Raw genomic sequence first — 21213 nt, 5'->3', positions numbered from 1 at the left:
AGATTTAAGTGTGATCATCTTTGGAATCAGTTGGATCGAGAAAAACTTGGTTTCATGGACACTATTTATTGCAGATGTAGGCTCGTACGAGTATAACATAAACTTCCAGGGCTGTTGCTGTTTTTCTCTCGAACAAATCTTTGAAATGCAAAATATTTGGCAACAATTCTGAGATTTTACACGTATTTTTTCAAAAAAAGAAAAAAAACCTCATTTCACTTTTTTTTAGAAAATGAAATAATCCATACCTACTACCTGTTCGTCCTCAAAGAAATTTTTCAGCTGATAGTTGAACTATTTTTTGGAAGTAGCGAGGAGTAGGTAAGTGTATTCAGATGAACGTATTCGTAATGTTTCTGTAACATTATATTTTCGCAAAATAAATAAACATCAGCCGGTTTTAATAATTGCGAAGAAATATTTGTTCAACATTTTATTTGGGTTACAGCGGTTTTCATTAAACAAATAAAACTTTGATAAAATGCTAGAAAATTACGTTTTGTTTGATATCTGCTGCCGTTGAATATTAAATTATTGTGTACTAGATATTCGAACTGGTATAGAAGAAGGGTGTTTTCCACAGAATATATTTTTTTTATTGCGCTACATTCTTGTTTTTCGCTTTTGAAATAGGAACCAGCTGATATTCTTTTATTGAAGGTAGATATAATTAGGTAAGTACATACAGCTGAAAATTCATCTTTAGGATTCTAAATTTCTTTTAAAAAATAATGTTTCATGCTCCCTACATACTCGTAGGTACGTGTAGGTGTTAAATAGTGTGAATGGGTCAGACTTCGAGCGGAGAAAAAAGCAAATCAGAAATATTTATAAACAAATAGTTAGGTGGATAGTTAATTTACATGCTCTAACCCTTCCAAATGATTCATAGATGAATCGTGCAACATTTATTCCACAACCTGTTGAAGCATGAGCTGAAGCTTTTTTTTCTATCAATAATTGTGAGTATGACCAGTTTTTTTGGTAGATTTTTTTCAAAAAATTAGGTAATTTGAAATAAGTTATTCTATTAAAAATCCGACATTATGTTACATTTATGTCTTTTCCATCTTTTATAGTGCCAGAGAAACTATCGGGATACATATCTTGACTATTTTACCGCATTATATGGTAGGTAGCATTTATTGCAGGTGGCCATGTTTTCGATGCGTTTGATTAATTTGCGAATGATATTATTATAGAGAATTACTTGAGAGCAAAACCATTTTATATTACACGTTACTCCAAAAAATAATATGTTTCGCTTTTCTTCATAAATCACAAGAAAGGAAAATACTTCCATTTGGTGAAGTAACGGCGTTCAAGTCTTTCATCGTTAATTTATTGTATATTTGAGTTGGCAAAATGTAAACGAACAACGCGCAAGAAGGCCTTGATAGAAGAGCTTTCCTGGTTCGCGCGATAACAGACTAAAATGACGACTTAAAAACTTCCATGGAAAATAGTATGCTCATAAAATTCATTATACAACAATAATGAGAAATTTGTTTTATATTTACCGCACGCTGTGTTGTCCCAACACGTTGGACGTGCGTTGGAAAATTTCTTACTGTAGAGAGGTATACCTTATTGTTATGAAATTGTTGAAGAAGTAATGATCATTTAATTTTATTCATTTTTTGTTTTTGCAGGATTCATCATCAAGTAACCGGTCGTAGCAGGATATGGAGCTATTTGTCTCATGAAGTTGAAAAAGTTATAATTATGTGAGTGATGTTTTGAAGGGGGGATTATGTATAGACTAAGATGCTCTTAGTTCCTCCACATTTCAAAGCATGCAAATGGCCCCAATTCAATGGGTAGGTATATTTTAATGTAGTATGATTTTACACGAGATTCTCTCGTCATCTGAATATGTACTACATACATAGACATTTTTGATTTCAAAACTCGTCATCAAGTACGTCAAACGAAGCAGCAGGTAAACATGTAAATTAGCTCGGTCTTCGCCTGAATCTTTCTCACTGTGCACGCGGAAATGAAACATATGCCTACGCACCTCACTAAGCTATATGAACCGACTTGCACGAAGCTTCCGTCTTTTTATTCAACCGTTTTGATTTCCTGTGGTCCCTAAAACGCCTAATTAATGTTTATAGATTCTGTACCTAATAATTAATTTTAAATCGACCGTTAATGAGAAAGCAGGTCCCCAGGTACATTGATTTTGCCGCCACTTAATTACTAAAGATTTTAATACCTACTTAGACGTTTTAAGCTTTAAGGAATTGCATTAATAATGTAAAATGTAATTTCTAGGAATAATTTTGCGCGTTTACCTTTACCCAAAGATACCGGAGGATAAATCTTATTCGGTTTATCGAGATACTGATAAATTACTCGCTTGAAATTACGCGAAATAACAGCAAAGATACCATAAATAATTTGTGGTAGAGCACGAACCACCCACCATAGAATGTTTCGTATCAATACCTATGAGATTTACATGTTTTTTGTGTGTTAGTTGGTACTTAGCATGGTAAAAGAAAAATCATTTGCTTATAAATTAGATACCTAAAATTAATTTTACTTAACTCGGTATCTTATTAGCAACGTCATCTTGTACTCGTAAGTCTATATAGGTACCTACTTGCCGGAAAATTTTACATTGAAGAAAATTCAGAAGAAAGATAATGTTGCACACGTTACATTGTAAATATTATTTATTCGATGTTACGTAAGTACCAACCAATATTTTTTTGAATGAAACGAAAGTGTCATTTACGTCTAAAAGATATTTTTATAAATCCTGTGGGTACCTAATACCTTACATTATGTAGGTACCTACTACCTATCCTACATGGGGCACTTTCACTTTTACTTACCTATACTTGCTTTGTCCCGCTGAATCTGGTTGATGAAGTGATAACATAAAAACTCTTTTTACTGTGACAAGAATTTCTGGAAAAGAACGAAACAAGATACCTATAGATACACGTGGAATTGTATTCGAAATATTCTTCGTAGGTACATACAAAAGAATTGATCTTCTGTCTATCTGAAACGGATACTAGAATTTTTCAATTTTCAAAGGAATGAAAGAAAAAAAATACGATTTGTCCTGTTTATTACTTGGAATTCCGTTTTTCGCAACTGTCTTCGAATGCCTTTTAAACCATTTATTTTCTTCGATATTAGTGATTTTTTAATTAGAAAATGTGAAAAAAATACCACTTTGAAGTAACAATTTAATGTTCCATAAAGCCTTTTTACGAGGATAAAAAATCTACCTACTTAGGCTACCTCTCTTATCATGGAATTTTTTCGTTTTCTGTTTCAAGATATTGGGTGAGTAGGTATGCATTTTCATTTGTAGTAATATACTTACCTATGCCATTCCCACTTGTATTTGAGAGGGTAGAGTTACGAGAGAGATTTTTTTCAATTTTAAAATGTATCGTCACAAGGTCTCACCCAGCAGTACCTACATATTTCGTTCAAACTGTTCAAAGAAGAATTTAAAAAGCAAAATTTTATAGAATCTGAAAATATGCGATTTTTTTCTACTCGCAGAACCGGACTGTAAATATATGCAAGCTCAAGTTAGTTTTTTAAAATAAAATCATTCGTGCTCAATACCCTCAAAACCATTATACTTATATCGCGTGATTTTGAAGTTTTTTTTTTTTTATCTTGCCCCAGGATTGGAGACCATGGTCCCCTTCCGTTGAGAGTACCAATTTTGAAAGTACAGCATTATGCCAACATGACCGAGTGTATGGTTTCGCCTTTAAATCTACACGTAGATCCTGGTGTTTTGAACATGTTAATAGAATTGCATAACCGGTTTGCCGCAAATACATGATTTCATTCCCCGCGAAGCATTCTTTATCAAAATCTGCCATCCAGATTTCGTTCAGTTTTTTAAGAGGTAGGCAAGGGAAGAGCCTCGTATGATTTTCACGCATTTGGAATTGCTTTCAAAGCTGCCGAACTTTGAAGGCTTGTGGCATATGTATAATATGTCAAGATTGGTTGAATTTGGAGAACATCTGTTGGCGGATTTTTAAAGAGAATAAATTATGTGGGGAGTTGATTTTGAATTAATAATCAAAATTTGAAAAGTAAGTGTAAAACTGAATATTCACAGTGATAGCTCAACTCGTTATAAACTCAAAAAGTGATAATACCATTTAAAAATTCAAGAAAAATGATCCAATGAAAATTTTTTCCAATTTTTTTTAACGCACTCATTTTTGAAGTGGGGTCTCAGCACTACTGTGGTCATAAAGATTTTCGGTTTCGGCCAAATTAAAAAAAAATCAAATAATTTAGTTCAAGTAAAGACTTATTTTTTCGATATCCTCCCTCCCATCTAATGTCCTAACGCATTCAAAAAAGTTCTGAAAAATGTAAAATCTCAAAATCCACTAAATCCTTCGAAATCGTAGCTCGAAACTATGTTAATCCATAACCTTTCAGCTCGAGCCTTTTCTCTCAATTTGATTACATTTTGATTTTTTCATGATTAAGTGACGAGCCAAAGTTTTGAGACCGTATTTTGCTGCTAACATAAATTTTTCAATGTTTCAGAAAATGTTGCATGCAAGCTATTAAGAGCCACAAAACAAATTTTCTACTCAGCTTGTGCTGAAAAATTCAAAACAGATATTAACAACTCATCCCTGTATGCACAAAAATGTAAACGATGCTTAACGCGTGTGGAAAATCTTACTACAATAGGTAGGTAACTTTATGCTTTTACACAAGCGTATAGCATGATTATTGTTTTCTAAAGACCATAGTTATTATAGTAAATACGTGTACAAGCGCCTATTTATTAGAAACACTACTCACTACTTATTTATCACAGTAGTGAAAAAGTTTTCAAAACAGCATTAATCTTCTTTTATGCTGGTTTAATTAAAAATGTTTAATCGTCTAAAACAATGTTCTTTTTAATAATTTAGATGGAGTAACGTCGGAACGATGGTTGTACTTACTGTGTATTCCCTTCATTAAATAGTATTTCGATGAAAACTTCAAACGAATAAGCCGCGAAAAGTTTTCTTTAGAAGCCGCCGCCCATAACACGTTACAAAGGTTTTACAATACGAACATTCACCGACAAACTAATTATAAAAACAAAAACAAGACGAATTAATAGGAGAAGTTTTCTTTAGTAGACGATGCGATGGAACAGATTACTTTCAAGTGCAACCAGTGGAAAAGCGCCAAGAAATTATGGTTATCTTTCAGGTAAAACAAACATCTACACAGAAAAATCATTTCAAACCTTATTTTACTACGAGGAAATGGTGTATTTACTTTACCGGAGTATAGTACCTAGTTGGAAATTATTCGTGCATATGCGATGATGGGAACAAAATAAAAAATTAACTCGAAAAAAGAGTCAATTAAAAACGATATGGGTTACGTAAAAAGAACATAGGTATTTGAAAAATTACGGTGAAAAAACATGACATCTGTAAACAAGGGAGAATTCTCGCGACTGGTCTCCTATGCGTAATTTTTGTTTGAAATTTCGATCGAGGAATGAAAAATGACAGTTACTCAATAATATGTATTTCAGACTCGGAGCAACGGGTGATTTATAGGTGATTGGTATACATATCCTTTAAATGTGTATGCGAGGACATTGTTAATTTTCATATTTTTAAACTATAGAATCTTGATTTTTTTTAGTAGGTATGTACCTTGTGAACGAGTATTTTATCTAAGTAAGTAGTACATATTTTGAATAATTTTCACTAAAACGTAAAAAGTAAATATGTAAAGGCAAATATTCGCAACAAATACGACGGTTGGCAAGAAGCAAGTTTTTAAAAAATATACACAAACAGTACTTTATATCACCAAGATGAAAACATGAGATGAAAATGTTAAGTTATACATAAGATAAGGAGACAGACAAAGAAAAAAAAACTTGTCTTGGTTTCAAAGAAGCAAGTATCTCTTGAAGATAAATTACCATCTGACGCTATTGGCACATGTGACGAATGAAAAAATTCCACTTTCTTTAGATATTACCTACAATCAATGCTTACATGTGTTTTTCTCAACTTTTTTCCCTTGATTTTCTTTTCTTGTCTCTCATGCTATCGAGTAGGTAGGTACTCGCGACGTAGGTGCTGTTTAACATTACTTATCATCAATAGTGCTGCTACTGCAATGACATGATGATTACTTTTCTCCCTTTTTTCCGTTTATTTCTAAGGCAATACACCGCAAATGACATTTGACCGAAAACTGACTCATCTGTTTCTTTCTCAAATGGCGTTTCGTTTTCAGTATTGCTTAGGTTTGCAATGCAGAAACTGATTGGTTTGAATTTTTTTCACAGGTTGCATAAAAAAATAAAAAATTAGAGAAGAGAAGAAAAGAGAGAAAAATAGTATGTATTCCAACGTTGATTTGAAAAAAGCAACAAAAAAACTTCAGTGATAAAATCATATTGGTAACAAGCAAAAAATAGATATAATATATCAAATTTAAATCATTTTACACCTTTTTTTTTTTTTTTTTTCAAGAATCAAATCCAATGACGCTTGCACAATAGCACAATAGCATTTTAGCTCAAGAAGGGACTTCAACTGCCCAATCAAAAATTTTGAAATATTGCTGTAAATTAACATTTCCAATTATTCAAAAGATGTGCCTCAATTTTTTGACATTTCCAAAAAATTGAGGCATACTTAATTGTGATATTCCAATCAAAAATTTGATCCCTATAAATTTATTTTTCAATGTGAATAATTATACCTACATATGTGCTTTTTAAGAGCCTTATTTTGAAAGGGAAATGAGGTAGGTGTTAGGTATCTTGAGGCTTGAACTCATGATTTCAGACATTTTTTTTAAATTCAATTATTCGATACATTTCTTGGCTCAAAAATATTCATAGAATATCATGCGTGTACTTTTGAGGAGCTTTGACCTCTTGGACCCTTCGTCACGGATTTTCGACCTTTTTTCGATGGTTTTCAATGTTGTGCCATCGATAGAATTCTTCTTTTTAAAATTATTCTTGGGGAGCTGAAATTTGCCAAGTACCTACCTACTTCTGAAAAAAGTTGCTTACTTTTCGGAGTTCCCACTTTTCAACCCTTTCCCCCTCCTTTTCAGCACCAGAAGAGTGGATTTTTATACCTTTTTCTACGGTTTTCAAATTTCATGTCATTGTTTTGAGCTCCATACTTGGGTTTACTGAAAAAATTTAAAAATTAGGATTTCAAGAAAAGAAAAATATTTTGTATCTACATATCAATGCATAGTTGATGCAAGCACGCAGCTACCTAGAACAGGTATCAGCTACATTTTATTGGCGCGTACCAGTGGAAAAATAGGTGTAGTCTATGTGCTAATTTGTCATACGGAGGTGGATGTGGTAAACAAATTGGTGAAGTATGCCTTTCCATGACAAGAATACCTACCCACTTATTATATGTATTGGAGCCGATGAATAAATGGAAACGCGTCGGGTTACTGTAGAGTTACTCGTAGAAGACTGCTTTATCAGCGTTAAATAACGAGAAACAAGTTATAGTCGATTTCAATAGACATTAATTAAGGAAGGATACCTAGATAGATTAATAGTTGTTTTGGTGCCATGATTACAATCTTTGTCATGAAAACGAAACGAATAAGGAAAGATTTCGCTGGGAAAACTTATAGCCAACACTTTACGTAGGTGGGTTGTTCGGTATACCGCACCACAATACATTATGGAGTTGATGCTCGAGTCGTATCTTTGCAGTTTGCAGAATGTAGTGGCACCTGAGCTTATCTGGATTTTTGTCAAAATTACCTAAACGGAAAAAAAAGAAGAAAAGAGTGGAAAAAATTGTTCAAATCTTATGCAATAGTTTATAAAGTACACACAATTACATTGTATGTTAAGAATTTATTAATTAAAAATGAAAAACATAAATAAGAAGGCTTAAACGACCAGTACCGTATTGTGAAATACCTGGTAGTGGTGAATACAATTTACGTGTTTCTCTTTACTATCCAATGAAAGTTGGCGAATGGCGATTTCTCGCTTCTTTTCGTCATGGAATCAGTAATGAATTTTTTTTTTTTGTTATTTTTCAGCATTTATAAAAGGTTTAATTAAAAACTTAGGTACCATAAGTAATCGTAGTTGAACAAGATTTTTGTTTCTACTTTCATTATGTTTTAAAAGAAAGGTTTCGTTAATTACTACTGTAAAAATTGAAGAAAAAAAATTATATTACATTTAGGCAGATATTATCGAAACAGCCCAGTGAATTATTCAGTCATCAGACTCATTAATGGAAAATCCAGTTTATGGTGTGTATTTGACGCTATGTGTGTACAAATTTGCTTCGGTAAACAAACCATCGAATTCGCCATCAACAAAAACCCATTTCTATTCAAAGTACTATTTATTAAGTTTATTAGGAAACGTCCAAAAGCGTTTGAAAGCGCAAAAAACGTGCAGACATGAATGGTGAGCTATTTATAGGACGAATCGCGAAGAAAACAGCCACGTCCAAGCCATACCAAAGCTGTTTGATAAAGATGTGGGCGGTATCGAAGATGTGAGCAGATACGACAGAGTTCAAGCTTGCAGGACCGTTTACAACTGTGTGATGTATTCGAAGAAACGTTAAGTTAGGAGACATTTGTCTTTTTGTCGAAAGAGAAAAAAATATATATCGAGGCGAAATCATCGTGCGGAACCTCGTGGACACGATATTTTTAAGTTTAGCGCGTTCTGCGTTAGACAAGTGCTTTTGATTAATATACTGATTACACTATCGATAGCTGTCCTTCTTCACAAAGCTCACTCTCTACCAAATACGCAATGATCATTTATAAATAAATTACCATATTTGCCGAGATATCACGAATGGGCTCTTTTTAAAGCATAATTTACATATCGCACCAAACCGGCCTTGTTGCTTTACTCGTATCGAGTTTTTCCCTTCGTGAAAAAAAGCTCTGAAAAAACAAATCAAGTCCATCGAACAGACAATTCTCAAAAGTGTAATGGAAGTAACGTGGTATTCTAAAAGAAAGGAAACTCGATTGTTTGTTCTTTTATTGTTGTATAGTTCTTATTGCAAGCATGAGTACTTAGTTGTGTTGTGGTCCAACAAAAATTTTGCTGGCTATAGTGACCAAGGAGTGTTCCTCGCTTTTATACCTCCTTTCCCAATCTTATTGAAAAAACAGTTTTGTAACTTTTTCAGGAAATGTGCAACTTCTTTTCAAGATTTTCCCATCGCCGTAGTACCTATTCGTATTGACAGGCCCAGCGGTCTGTCTGTCTGTACCTACTATATTTGATAATTCCTAGTTGAGATGGCCATTCAGGGTTCTTTGTATTGAACCAGATATTTATTTTAACCTCATGGAGTTCATTTGAGGGCAGGGGATTCATATATAGGTACTCTAACAAGGGAAACCCCCCACATGATAATCTCCGATTTGAATGAAACTTGGACTGTTGGAAAGAGGACCTAAGAAAAACACCTATCCCTTAATTTTCAGCTGCTCAAGTTGATTTTTCGATGTTTGACGAGCGCTTGAAGTTTTGTGTACACAGGTAGGTATGTACATATAGGTATAGCTGTTCAACTCAGAAAACGGGAAAGAACTACAAATATCCATCTCTCCCGCGTATCAACTTCCGGAGCTCAAATTTGGGCCAAAGGTAGACTTCTAGATACCTGATCGACTCATATACTACTATTGGCTGGATCCGGCCTTCCGGTCAGAAAACAGAATTTTTTACTTTTTTCTCATATTTTCGGTGAATTTGAAAAGTGGCCGTTTCTCCCCACCACATCAAGATGTCATCCCTAGAATGTCCCCATGACTTTTGAAAAAAATTTTGATGATCTTATTACTACTTGATGACAGATTCACCAAGCAATGACCACAAGTAATTAATTTCTGACTTGAAGACTTGGTGGTGAATCTTTCAACAAACAGTAACCACAGGGAGCTTCGCAATTTTTAAGGTGAATTAAATATTTCAAAAAAATGTAAAATACATAATACGTAGGTATCCGTTGTCGATCATTCATTTTTTGTTTTTAAATAAAGTTTGAATTTTCCTGCTTTCGTTAATATGGTTCAACTTGGGGGAAAAAGTCATATGAAAAACAATATAAATATGGTTAAAACGACATCTGAAAAACATGGCGACCTATTTCTATCTACCATTTAATCGTAGATCATTGAAAAATAGGACCACAAAAATGCACGATACGGAGTCCTAATCAAAATTCTTCAGTTATAAAAATTACCTTCGTGATTTTTTAAATTTATTTTATCACCTTTTTTTTTCTTTGGTGACTTCTTACATTAGAATTTGCCACTGTTTTAGATAAAAATGTACTGCATTCTGTTAGCATTTATGTGTTTATATATGATAAGTAAATATGTACTCATACATAGGTATACATGGTACATCATACGTGCCAAGTAACGACTCATTCTACAGCCATGATACCAGTAGCTTTTACCTACTATACGTATGGTCCACGGTTCTCGATAACGACCAAGCCGTCATTTTAAGAGCGCAGTAATACTGCTTTTAAAGTGAACTAGTAATGATATAGACCACGTTTTCCTATTAATTTCTCGAGAAACGTGGGTAAACATTAAAGAGGAAAGAAATATGAGGAAAAAAATAGTACCTAATGTCGAAACTCGAAAATGTGGTAAGATCGAATCAGAACGTCCAGATTAAAGTGTAAAATAGCAGTAAAATAGTCTAGTGCCAGCAACAACGAACCTCGAGGGAGCACGAAATGCTGCTGAAACAACGAGGGACGCCCTTCTTTAAAGAATTTTGAGTATGGGCGAATGTAATGACTATAGGTGACCTTAAGATATAAGTCTATTGGGACACATTACCAAAGACTACGCCACTTGGCTGTAAATTCCGATACCTACCTTTTAACGGCTCAGCCGTGACCAGTGCTAAATTTCATCACGAAAGAGAATTTGTCAATAGGAGAATGTACTTTTTTCTCATTTCGATGTAGGTAAATTGAAGAATTCTGATCATTTGAAAAAAAAAAGTAGGATAATTATAATAACGCGAATACTTCCGGCTATAACGATAATAAGCGATCAGTCCAGAGAAAGTGCTCAGTTATATAGGCTGGATTTTAATAAAATTCGAGACATCGTAATGTTGGAATCTTTTTGAAGAGTAAAATAACGTGAAAGGCACTTGAATTGTGCAAACACGTAGTCCTATCTCATAAACACGCCGTAGAAAAAATTGAGTAAAAGGAAGAAAAACTAGGTGTAGTCAATTTTGAATTGAGATAAAAAGCAGAATAACATTTTTTTATAATTACCTGTTTCTCAAAATGGCTTCATTCATTCTCTTTTCATATAAGGTGCACCGGGGGAAGTCCGAATTCGGGGTAAGTCAGAAAAACTGCTCTAGCTCTTAGAGGCTTATATCTGCCGAAGCGCTACCCAGGGGTAACTTGAGGGTACTACCCCTACTTCATCACAGCATAAAAAATTTCGCGACCCAGTTTCATTTTACAGGCTTTTCATTGGTTCATTTTTAGTTGCTGTTTTGAATTTGATTTCATATTGTAATCAGTCCCCGTAAATTAGTGATATGGGGTAAGTCAGAAAAGTGAACATTGATAATTAGGATTCGACTTCATCGATGTGTAATACGTAGAATAATATGTTTTCGAGGTCGTAGAATCCAAATCTGGAGTTATTTTTTTTGTAGGAGTGGGGGGTGAGGCATGGGGAGGGGGCAATTCTAAATTTTTCGTACATTATTGTGTAATATGTCTATTGATATGTTTTCGAGGTCGTAGAATCCGAATCTGCAGTTATTTTTTTTGTAGGAGTGGGGGGTGAGGCGTGGGGAGAGGGAAAATTTCGAATTTTTCGTACATTATTGTGTAATATGTCGAATAATATGTTTTCGAAATCGTAGAATCCGAATTTGGAGTGATTTTTTTTGTAGGAGTGGAGGGTGAGGCGTGGGGAAAGGGAAAATTTCAAATTTCTCCTACATTATCGTGTTATATGTCGAATAATATATTTTCGAGGTCGTAGAATTCGAATCCGGAGTCATTTTTTATGGTGAAGGTGGAAGGTGAGTCGTAGGTTCGCATGGGTGGGGACCTCTCTCCAAACGGTGATACTTGAATAGCACTCGACCCTAAAAACTAGCTCAAGATTCGAATTCTGCAACCTTGAACACATACCTATCAACCAACATGTTACACAATATTATAGGCAAAATTTGAAATTTCTCCTCTCCTCTTGCCTCGCCTCATACCCCTGCGAAAATATAACCCCAAATTCGAATTATACGACCTCAAAAACATATCAATCGACATATTACACATTAATATAGGCAAAATTTGTAATTTACTCTCTCTCCCCTTGACTCACCTCCCATCCCTACAAAAAAAATATCTCCAGATTCGAATTCTACGACCTTGAGAACATATTATTCAACATATTACACGATAGTGTAGGAAAAATTTGATATATTACCTCTCCCCATGCCTCACTTCCCTCTCCTACAAAAAAATAACTCCAGATTCAAATTCTACGACCTAGAAAATATATTATTCGACATATAACATGATAATGTAGGAGAAATTTGAAATTTTCCCTTTCCGCACGCCTCACCCCCCCACTCCTACAAAAAAATTACTCCAAATTCGGATTCTACGATTTCGAAAACATATTATTCGACATATTACACAATAACGTAGGAAAAATTCAAAATTTTCCCTCTCCTCACGCCTCACTCCCCACTCCTACAGAAAAAATAACTGCAGATTCGGATTCTACGACCTTGAAAACATATCAATCGACATATTACACAATAATGTACGAAAAATTTGGAATTGCCCCCTCCCCACGCCTCACCCCCCACTCCTACAAAAAAAATAACTCCAGATTTGGATTCTACGACCTCGAAAACATGTTATTCGACATATTGCGCATTGATCAGGGTCGAATCCTAATAATACCAATTAATTTTGTAGATTTTCTGTAAGTCAGAACAAGTTACATTTTATTCGATTGTGCGAAAGCTACTGCGACAATCGCGCTGAAATTTTTACCATAGGTTAAGAACCCTTATGGGAACCTACATACCAAATTTCAGCCATATTGGTTCATTAGTACGAGAGTAACAGCTGATCAAAGTTGAAATTGTGAAAAAACGTTCTGACTTCCCCCGGTGCACCTTATTTTTTAAGACTCGATTGAAAAAAGTTGGATAGGTTTGATAATCCGCAAATTCTCGAAAAATGGATAAAAGCTAGAGCACGATAATTCTGCAAAACGCCATCAGAAAAAAGCTGAGGATAAATGGAACTAGGTCGATACATCGCAGGTACTCATATATGTGATCAGTACCACGCGGCAATGAAATTAGAAAAGAGAAGCTTCGAACTGATTTTCAAATTCCCAAGAAAACCTCGAAATATCGAAAATAATTTGCTAGGGAAAAAAAGCACGACTGCTGCGTGTATCGACATGAAAAGAAATTCGAAAAATATAGTATTTTTAATTAATTCATCTGTCGGGAAAAGTTTTTATCCGAGTAAAAAAATTTTCTATCCAACAGCCGAGAAGACATTACAAGGAAAGAACGAGGCGAATTGTACTACATAATGAATACCGCCGAAGACGATTCGTCCTTATGTCCCGTGTGTAAGGAACATTTCACGGACGGTACAAAATCTCCGGCTTGCCTAAAATGTGGTCACGTGTTATGCCGACAGTGTGCTTTTATTATCATTAGTAACTCTGACGTCTCTCTTAGAATTTGCCCGATATGCCGAAGTCCGAATACATTCAACGATGTCCGTATCATATATATCGGCAATATTCGACTAGTCAATGATAGACGCAATCTCGAAACGGAGAATCAACACCTGCGGGAAGTATTGCGCTCTACCAAAGAACAATACGAAAATAACTTGAGAGCTCTCAGATGGTATCAAAAAGAATACTTGGAAAAATGCAACCAACGTTCGAAAATGTTATCTTACTACAAGAACAGCAACGGCCATTTGTATCGCAAAATGAAGTATTATCGGGACAACTGGTATCGTTTGAAAAATAATTTCGAAAAATTGAGAGTGCACAAAAATCGTCTGCATTCGGAGTTAAGGTTTTTGAAAAACCGTATCAAATTCAGCAGCTATAATCGCGCCGATAAACACAGAAATAAACGAATGCAAGGCCACACAACGTGGCAGACGATGTCCTGAAGTAAGTAAAAATAATAATAAAAAATCCAACGTCTGCCGACCGTTCTACCTGTTTTTTGTTTTTATCTATCTTTTTTTTTTTGTGTAAACTGTGATAAAAAATTATGTCAAATTTTCGAGATTTTTTGATCATTGAAAATGAAAATAAAAAGATGTGTAGCTGCGTTACTCTTTTTTAAATAAAATGCTCAAATGCATCATTCAACTGAATAAGTACATACGTGAGTATCATAGCAAAGCCGGTCACTTTACGACTTATGCACATATGTCCCCTCCTCCACTCATCTCATCCTCGTGAAAAATAGAATTTTCTATTCGATTGTAATGGCCTCTTGTCTCTATCTACCAGATTTACCCTGAAGTAGGCTCTGACGGTGTTTCAAGTTGGAGAATGTAAGATAGCGTTCAAACTTTTTTGAAAAGAGAAACTTTCCAATTGACATTTTTTCGTGTTTTGAAACTTCCTTACTTTTTGCTTAATTTTTCTTCGTGATTTTTTTTTCAATATTGAAAAGGTGCTCCAATTTTTGGAATTTCAATAGAAAATATTATTAAATTTTAGAATTCAGTCTCACTTCAGTTGAATCGAATAATTTTGATTGAAAAAAAGAAGTTCTCGAAAACTTCAATTCATAAAATTAGGTAATTTCAAATCGTAACGAGACCCTTTTTTTCTGAAGATAAGTTTTGTTCTCATAGGAGCATATTTGGAGGGCTTTGTCACACTAAATTTTTTAAAATACTTTCTTACTTAGGTACTCATTTACTAGAATATCACTCAAGTGTCCACCGCAAATTTGAACGAGACTACGAATTTTAGAAACAACGTGGTCTGAAACTTCTGTAACCATAACTATTTCAGCTTCCCGAATTGATTTTTAGAAGAATTTATGGGCCCTAAAACTCTTTAAAACAGTGAAAACTCACCAAAAAATTGACGTGAGTAATTTCAAGACAGCTCCAAGTTTTCTCACGCCACCGAACACCTTAGACTGTAGGTAAGTGTAATTAGGTATTTAGGCTATTTTTATTCGGAAGTAAAATCAGACATTATTATTTATTTAAATGTGAATAATTTTGGCATTTTTAAAAATTTTGGGATGCGCAGTTCCCACTTTTGTAGCTTCGAAGTTGAAGTTATTCTGTTTTTGGAGAAAACGGTCAAATTGACTCGGCAACAAAAAATAAAGAAATAAATAATTTTTCAAAATTTTCACAATTGAATAGACACTTACTTACCTACTCACGAGATCTGTTGGAAAAATTATGCGTTTAGTGAGCCCATAAATTTTACTTTTTGTTATGAACATTCCGAAAGACTTCGCTAAACTTCTGTTTGTCAAGATGAGAAGCACAGTAGCGGTTAGTTGTGAAACGCACAGATGGCGTTAAACAAAACAATTTTAATTCAAAAGGGAAGAATCCGATCGCAAAATGTAAAGTTGTAGTGTAGTCGTAAGATTGTAGATATCCTTTCATCTGATGGATGTTGGTGCCAGTTATAGTACAGATAGCTCTAGCCTATAAGATGCTTTAATAACCTCAATTCAGAATTTGTTCACACTTCGTATCGCAGCTTATAACTCATAGAAACAAGTGCTCAGCCATTTAGCAAATGATCCATCTACTGAATATTTCCTTGAAGTACCAACTTTCATTATTTTCACTTTCAAGTGGCCAATACGGAAAACCATCAGTGAGATATAAATATGTCCATAACTACTTTCATCGGCATGGAAGCCAATTGAAATCCGGATACCATACAGTTCTATAGTAGGTAGGTATGTGATAATTTCAAAAAATTCACTAATTAGTCTATTTTTTTTTCAGATTTTCTTCTTCAACATTAACCTCTAGCTTGCTCAATTTACGTACCTAATTTGCGTAAAAGGAGACACAAGAGAGAGTGAAATTATAGAATTTATTTCGTTAAAACAACATACGAGTAGTGCGCGTATAGGTTTGAAAAGTACCAGTTTTGAATATGAGGGTGGGTCACTACTCATGTAAATCAAATTGTAATCGTCGTATGAACTTCTGATACCCAGACAGTAAATCATATGCAACTCACAAAAAACTGTCCTGGGGCATTGAGAGCTCTACCCGGAAAATGATGTTCAGCAAGTAGGTACATACATGTTGTAAAGGTATAATATCACTCGTGGTTGAGTAAAAGTAAGTAGGTAGGTAGTCAGGTACCTACCTTATTTATTTGTAAATATAGGTACTTGAAATATGTATTATTGTGTTGTATAATTATTTTAAGTATCCCACATGTACAACTGAATTGGCCCGCAATTTATTTTCAATCTGATAGTTGAATTCACCAATACCAAAGCTTGAAAAAAAAAAGGAATTTTCAAACAGGTAATGTTCTCAAAATTTCAATGCAGTAATATACGCAAAACAAAAAACAAGTTAATGAATTTCATCGCCATTAGATGAAAAATACGAAGATATTAGTCACGACGACGACGACGACGAATGAATATACGATTATTACTTTTGTCCATTACATTACAACCAATGTATTTAGAAAAATGGCGCAGAATTGCAAGCTGCTTGTTCATTTCTCTCCTTTTATTTGGCGAAGTTTTTTTCTTTTTTTTTTGTGCTTTATTTTAGATCAATTTTGAAAAAATATGACGACGTGGAAATAACGAGGAAACGCTTTTAATATGGAAAAGCACAAAAATGTCTTTCAAATCGAAACCAATGGCAGGTAATTGATTTTATACGTGACAATTCAAATTCGGAGTGGTTTGAACGCCATAATTTTTTCCCGTTTTCAAATTTAAAATTCCGCTCACAAATAACACTACCTATTATTTTTCATTTTGAAAATTATTTAGATACTCGAAATTGAATTTGCCATTGAAACACTTTTCATACCACGAGGTAATTGAAAAAATTCCAAGAAGCAGGTTTGAATGCGTCAAGTGTTTTTATAGATACCTACCTACTTCTTTTACCTATACTCTTTTATAAAAAATTTGAAACACGTTTTAGTTGAATACATCACTGATGGATAATTATATACATTACTATACCTATCAATTAATGGATTAGAAGTCAAAGTTTTTTTAGACAAATGAAAATTTTCATCGATTAGGTCTACTTAAAATGTAGGTACATATTATTACGTACAAATTTCATGCAATTAAAAAAATGATGGAAAATTTTCATAACTTTTCGCAAGAATTCATCCATTACTTCAATAGGTATAAGGTAATATAGGTATAACATTTCAACGATATTCAGCTTCATTTTTTATATTTTTATTTTAATTTTCAACATAAGTAGGTACCTATTCACTAACTCAGCGAAATTTAGGTTGGACCGGGACTATTAATTTGTTGGAAAACTTTTTTCATAAATGCCATGTCACGTCTTACTTTAGTCTGTTATTTAGCTTATACGAAAGATATTTTATCGTTTTAAAAATAATGTAGGACCTTTAAAGTGATAATGTATGTCCTACACTTTGCACATGTGTAGGATACGTACTACAATAGATAACATGTATCTTATATATATACATACAAGATTTCTCATATGTACGATAGGTGCATTCGTATTCAAAAAAAAAAAAGAAAAAAAATCTACTCGAGTAATAAAAAAAGTGAAAGGTTATACGATGTACCTACCTACGACAACACTGTCTGTTTCAAAATTTTGTAATCATATATCTCCATCGTACTTATTCTCGTAAAATAAAAATAATCAATGCTGTACCCATGTGCTTTCACCATTTTTTTTCCATATAGATTTTTGGCAGTTGAAGAAACAAGAATGGATCAATAAGTTGGAATTATCATTAAAATATTTCCAATGGGTACTCTGGGTTTCATTTATTTAACGAAGAAATAAATTCAAAGCTATTCCGACCTTCTGACTCTTCAATTTAAAAAAAAAAAAAATAAGTACGAGGCTGTGTCATCCTAGTACGTAAAACACCATAGTTTTTATTTCTGCTCGTACATGGGTGTGAAAAAGCTGAATGAAAAATTATTATTCGTTCATATCTGCAGTGTTGAATACCTACCTTCTTTACATCTCATGATACTGAGGAGATACCTACATGATTTTTCGAGTCAATAATTTATATCCAGCTTCTATAGATATACGAGTATAGTTCTTTGAAGGTTTTTGACTCTTGTTATTCTTCCGAAAGCTGAAAGGTGTTTTCTAATCACGTTTGACCCAAATACTAGTCATTAAAAAAAAATCATAGTATATTGAAAATAACTGTGGATATTTAAAAAAATTTTGCTGCTGCAGATCTTACTCCTCATATAAGAGTTGAAGATCTAAAATTTCCAGTCCTTCATTTGAATGTATTTAACCGCCATTAAGATGGCCAGTTTTTCAGAATTCGAATGAAAAAATGGCAAAAACGACTCGCTCTAGTAGACACTTTTCCTATGAAGCAATCATAAAATTGATTGAATAAATACCCTTCTACGACACGAAACGTCATATTTCATAAGATAAGATAGATAAGAGAAGCGTTTCGATCTCTATGAGATCATCATCAGTCTGTTGAATCAATTTACTTCAGAGAATTTTTCGTATACAAATGTTCAGAATTGATTGAACACACTGTAATATGAATTACACGAGCTCTATATGTTTGGAAATAAGGTTCTTCCATCATACGAGTTCATGAAACATGCATCAAAATTCGATATTCAAACAATAAGCTAAATGAAACATAAATTAAAATGAAATAATGAAAGACGGGTTCTGCGCCAGGAGCACAATATATCGAATTCACTCATTGCATGATTCTCGTAAAATTGTAGCACTATTTTTGTTCGTTGTAAATTTTTTGTCACGTTTCACCAAATTAAAAAAAATTGAAAACAGATTCTCTCCCCTTACCGCCAAACACTACCATTCATTGTGTATTTTTGAATTTTTAAAGTTTTATTTAACATTCAATCATTGGCAAATTTTGCATTTTATACACTTATTGTTTTGAATTTCGTTCTTTCAACGTCTTTTGGAGTTTTGATAACACTTTTTTACAATTGCTCACAATTTGTACCTATTTTATCAACTTAAAGTAGGTACCTACCTAGATAATTAATTTAATGCCGTACCATTAATGGATCATTAAATATTCATATTATAAGGCTGTCTTTTCAAATCTAATTTGTATTTGTAGGTATACTTGAAAATCGAAATTTAGTCGTGCTACTTACTTTCTTATTTTCACGTACATACAATTCAGATATTCTTATTCAAGTATTTTGGAACGGATGTGGAATAAAGAGAGGTGTGAGGCAAGGATGCCCCCTCTCACCTAGATTGTTCAATGTGTATGCAGAAGAAATAATGAGGGAAGCGCGAATCGAACGAATGGGATTCAAGATCAACGGCAAGAGAATAAACGAAATAAGCTATGCAGATGACAAAGTGATCCTTGCTGGGACAGAAGCAGAGATGCAGAAAATGATCGACCGAATTAACAGTGCAGGATTAAAATACGGAATGAAAATAAATGCAGGCAAGACCAAGGTGATGAGATTTACAAAAGGAGATGATAAAGTGGTCAAAATCAACATCGGATCACAAGAAATTGAAAATGTAAACCAATTCAGATACCTTGGAGCGCTGATAAACAATGATGGCAGAGATAATAAAGAAATTAAATCACGGATTGGAATGGCAAAAACCGCTTTCAATAACCTTGCCAATGTGCTGGGAAATCGAACGATGAGTATAGATCTGAGGAAGAGAATTATGCGATGCTACGTATGGACTGTTCTGAAATATTCTTGCGAGACATGGACCATGAGTGCAGAATGCGAGAACAAAGTATCCGCTTTTGAGATGTGGTGCTATCGAAGGCTACTACGAATCTCATGGAAGGACTTCATTACCAACAAGGAAGTATTAGCAAGAATAGGAGAGGAGCGGAAAGTCGTAGTTGAAGATATCAGAACTAGAAAGCTAAAGTATTTAGCTCATAAAATACGAGAAAACGGTATTTTCATGCTAGCGGTACAGGGGAAAATCCAAGGAAGATCGACGAGAGGGAGGAAACGATCGGAGCTGTTAACAACAAACTCACCAGCCAACTCTCCCTGTAAGACCCTGAAAGAAACGATCAGATACGCTAGATACCGGCTAATATAGATGGACATATACGCTATCTCCTGTAAAGGAGCGCGACTACGACGACGACGACAAATTTTTCACGCTTTCAATTATCTTCTACAAAAAAAAAGAGCTCCTGGTGCAAAACTCTAATTATTATTTTTAGACAAGAACAAAATTACTAAGAGAGCAAGGTGCTTCGAAATTCGAAATTTTTCCAAGTGCCAAATGCCAAAAGCAGGCTTGTGTTGGTTGAATAAAGTTTCGAACAAAGTCGTAGTAGGAAATTAGCTATACCTGCATTATGCTGTGAAGTCAGCACTCTGCTATTTTATTTGTAATAAAATTAATCTTGAAAGAAGTCTGTAAGCATAAAATCCATATCAGAAGTTTTTTTTTTCAGTGGTTTATTCCTGTCAAATTTATTCAGAAAATTTATTGCCAAATAGATTGTTTTAACAGAACAGAAGCTCAAAAGTATAGGTAGATACCTACTTAATTTTAAAAACACGAAATTTAGAACTGATAGGTATAGGTAAGTATATAACGAGCCAACCAATGGGTAGTTGAAAAAAAAAACTAGAGCCATCGTTCTTACCTCTTGGTACGAAGTAATCGCTTTTTGCATTTCGTTCAATGCAAACAAAGAATGAAGCAAAAGTTGGTACCTAAAAAAATAAAGCGGAAATGCTTTTGCAATACTGATTATATAGAAATGTCTTTAATACAAATACACAACTTATTTAAATAAACCAGGAAATCAGCTTTAAAAGAATACGATTTTATCAAAGAATTTTATTATTTACTCTGGTACCTAGTTGATTAACAGCGTTTTAAGCCGTCTACATAATGTTTAATCATTCGTAAT

At 33.8% G+C, this 21213-nt stretch overlaps 1 protein-coding gene across 1 annotated transcript in view; it reads left to right on the top strand.

The window, feature by feature from the left end:
• Sys1 (Sys1 golgi trafficking protein) overlaps positions 1 to 21213 on the top strand; it is a 203410-nt gene that overhangs the window by 591 nt on the left and 181606 nt on the right. The window lies entirely within an intron of this gene.

Source organism: Planococcus citri, chromosome 3 (genome assembly GCF_950023065.1).
Source record: "Planococcus citri chromosome 3, ihPlaCitr1.1, whole genome shotgun sequence".
Classification (NCBI taxonomy): domain Eukaryota; kingdom Metazoa; phylum Arthropoda; class Insecta; order Hemiptera; family Pseudococcidae; genus Planococcus; species Planococcus citri.
This window is presented reverse-complemented; position numbering and strand designations above follow the sequence as displayed.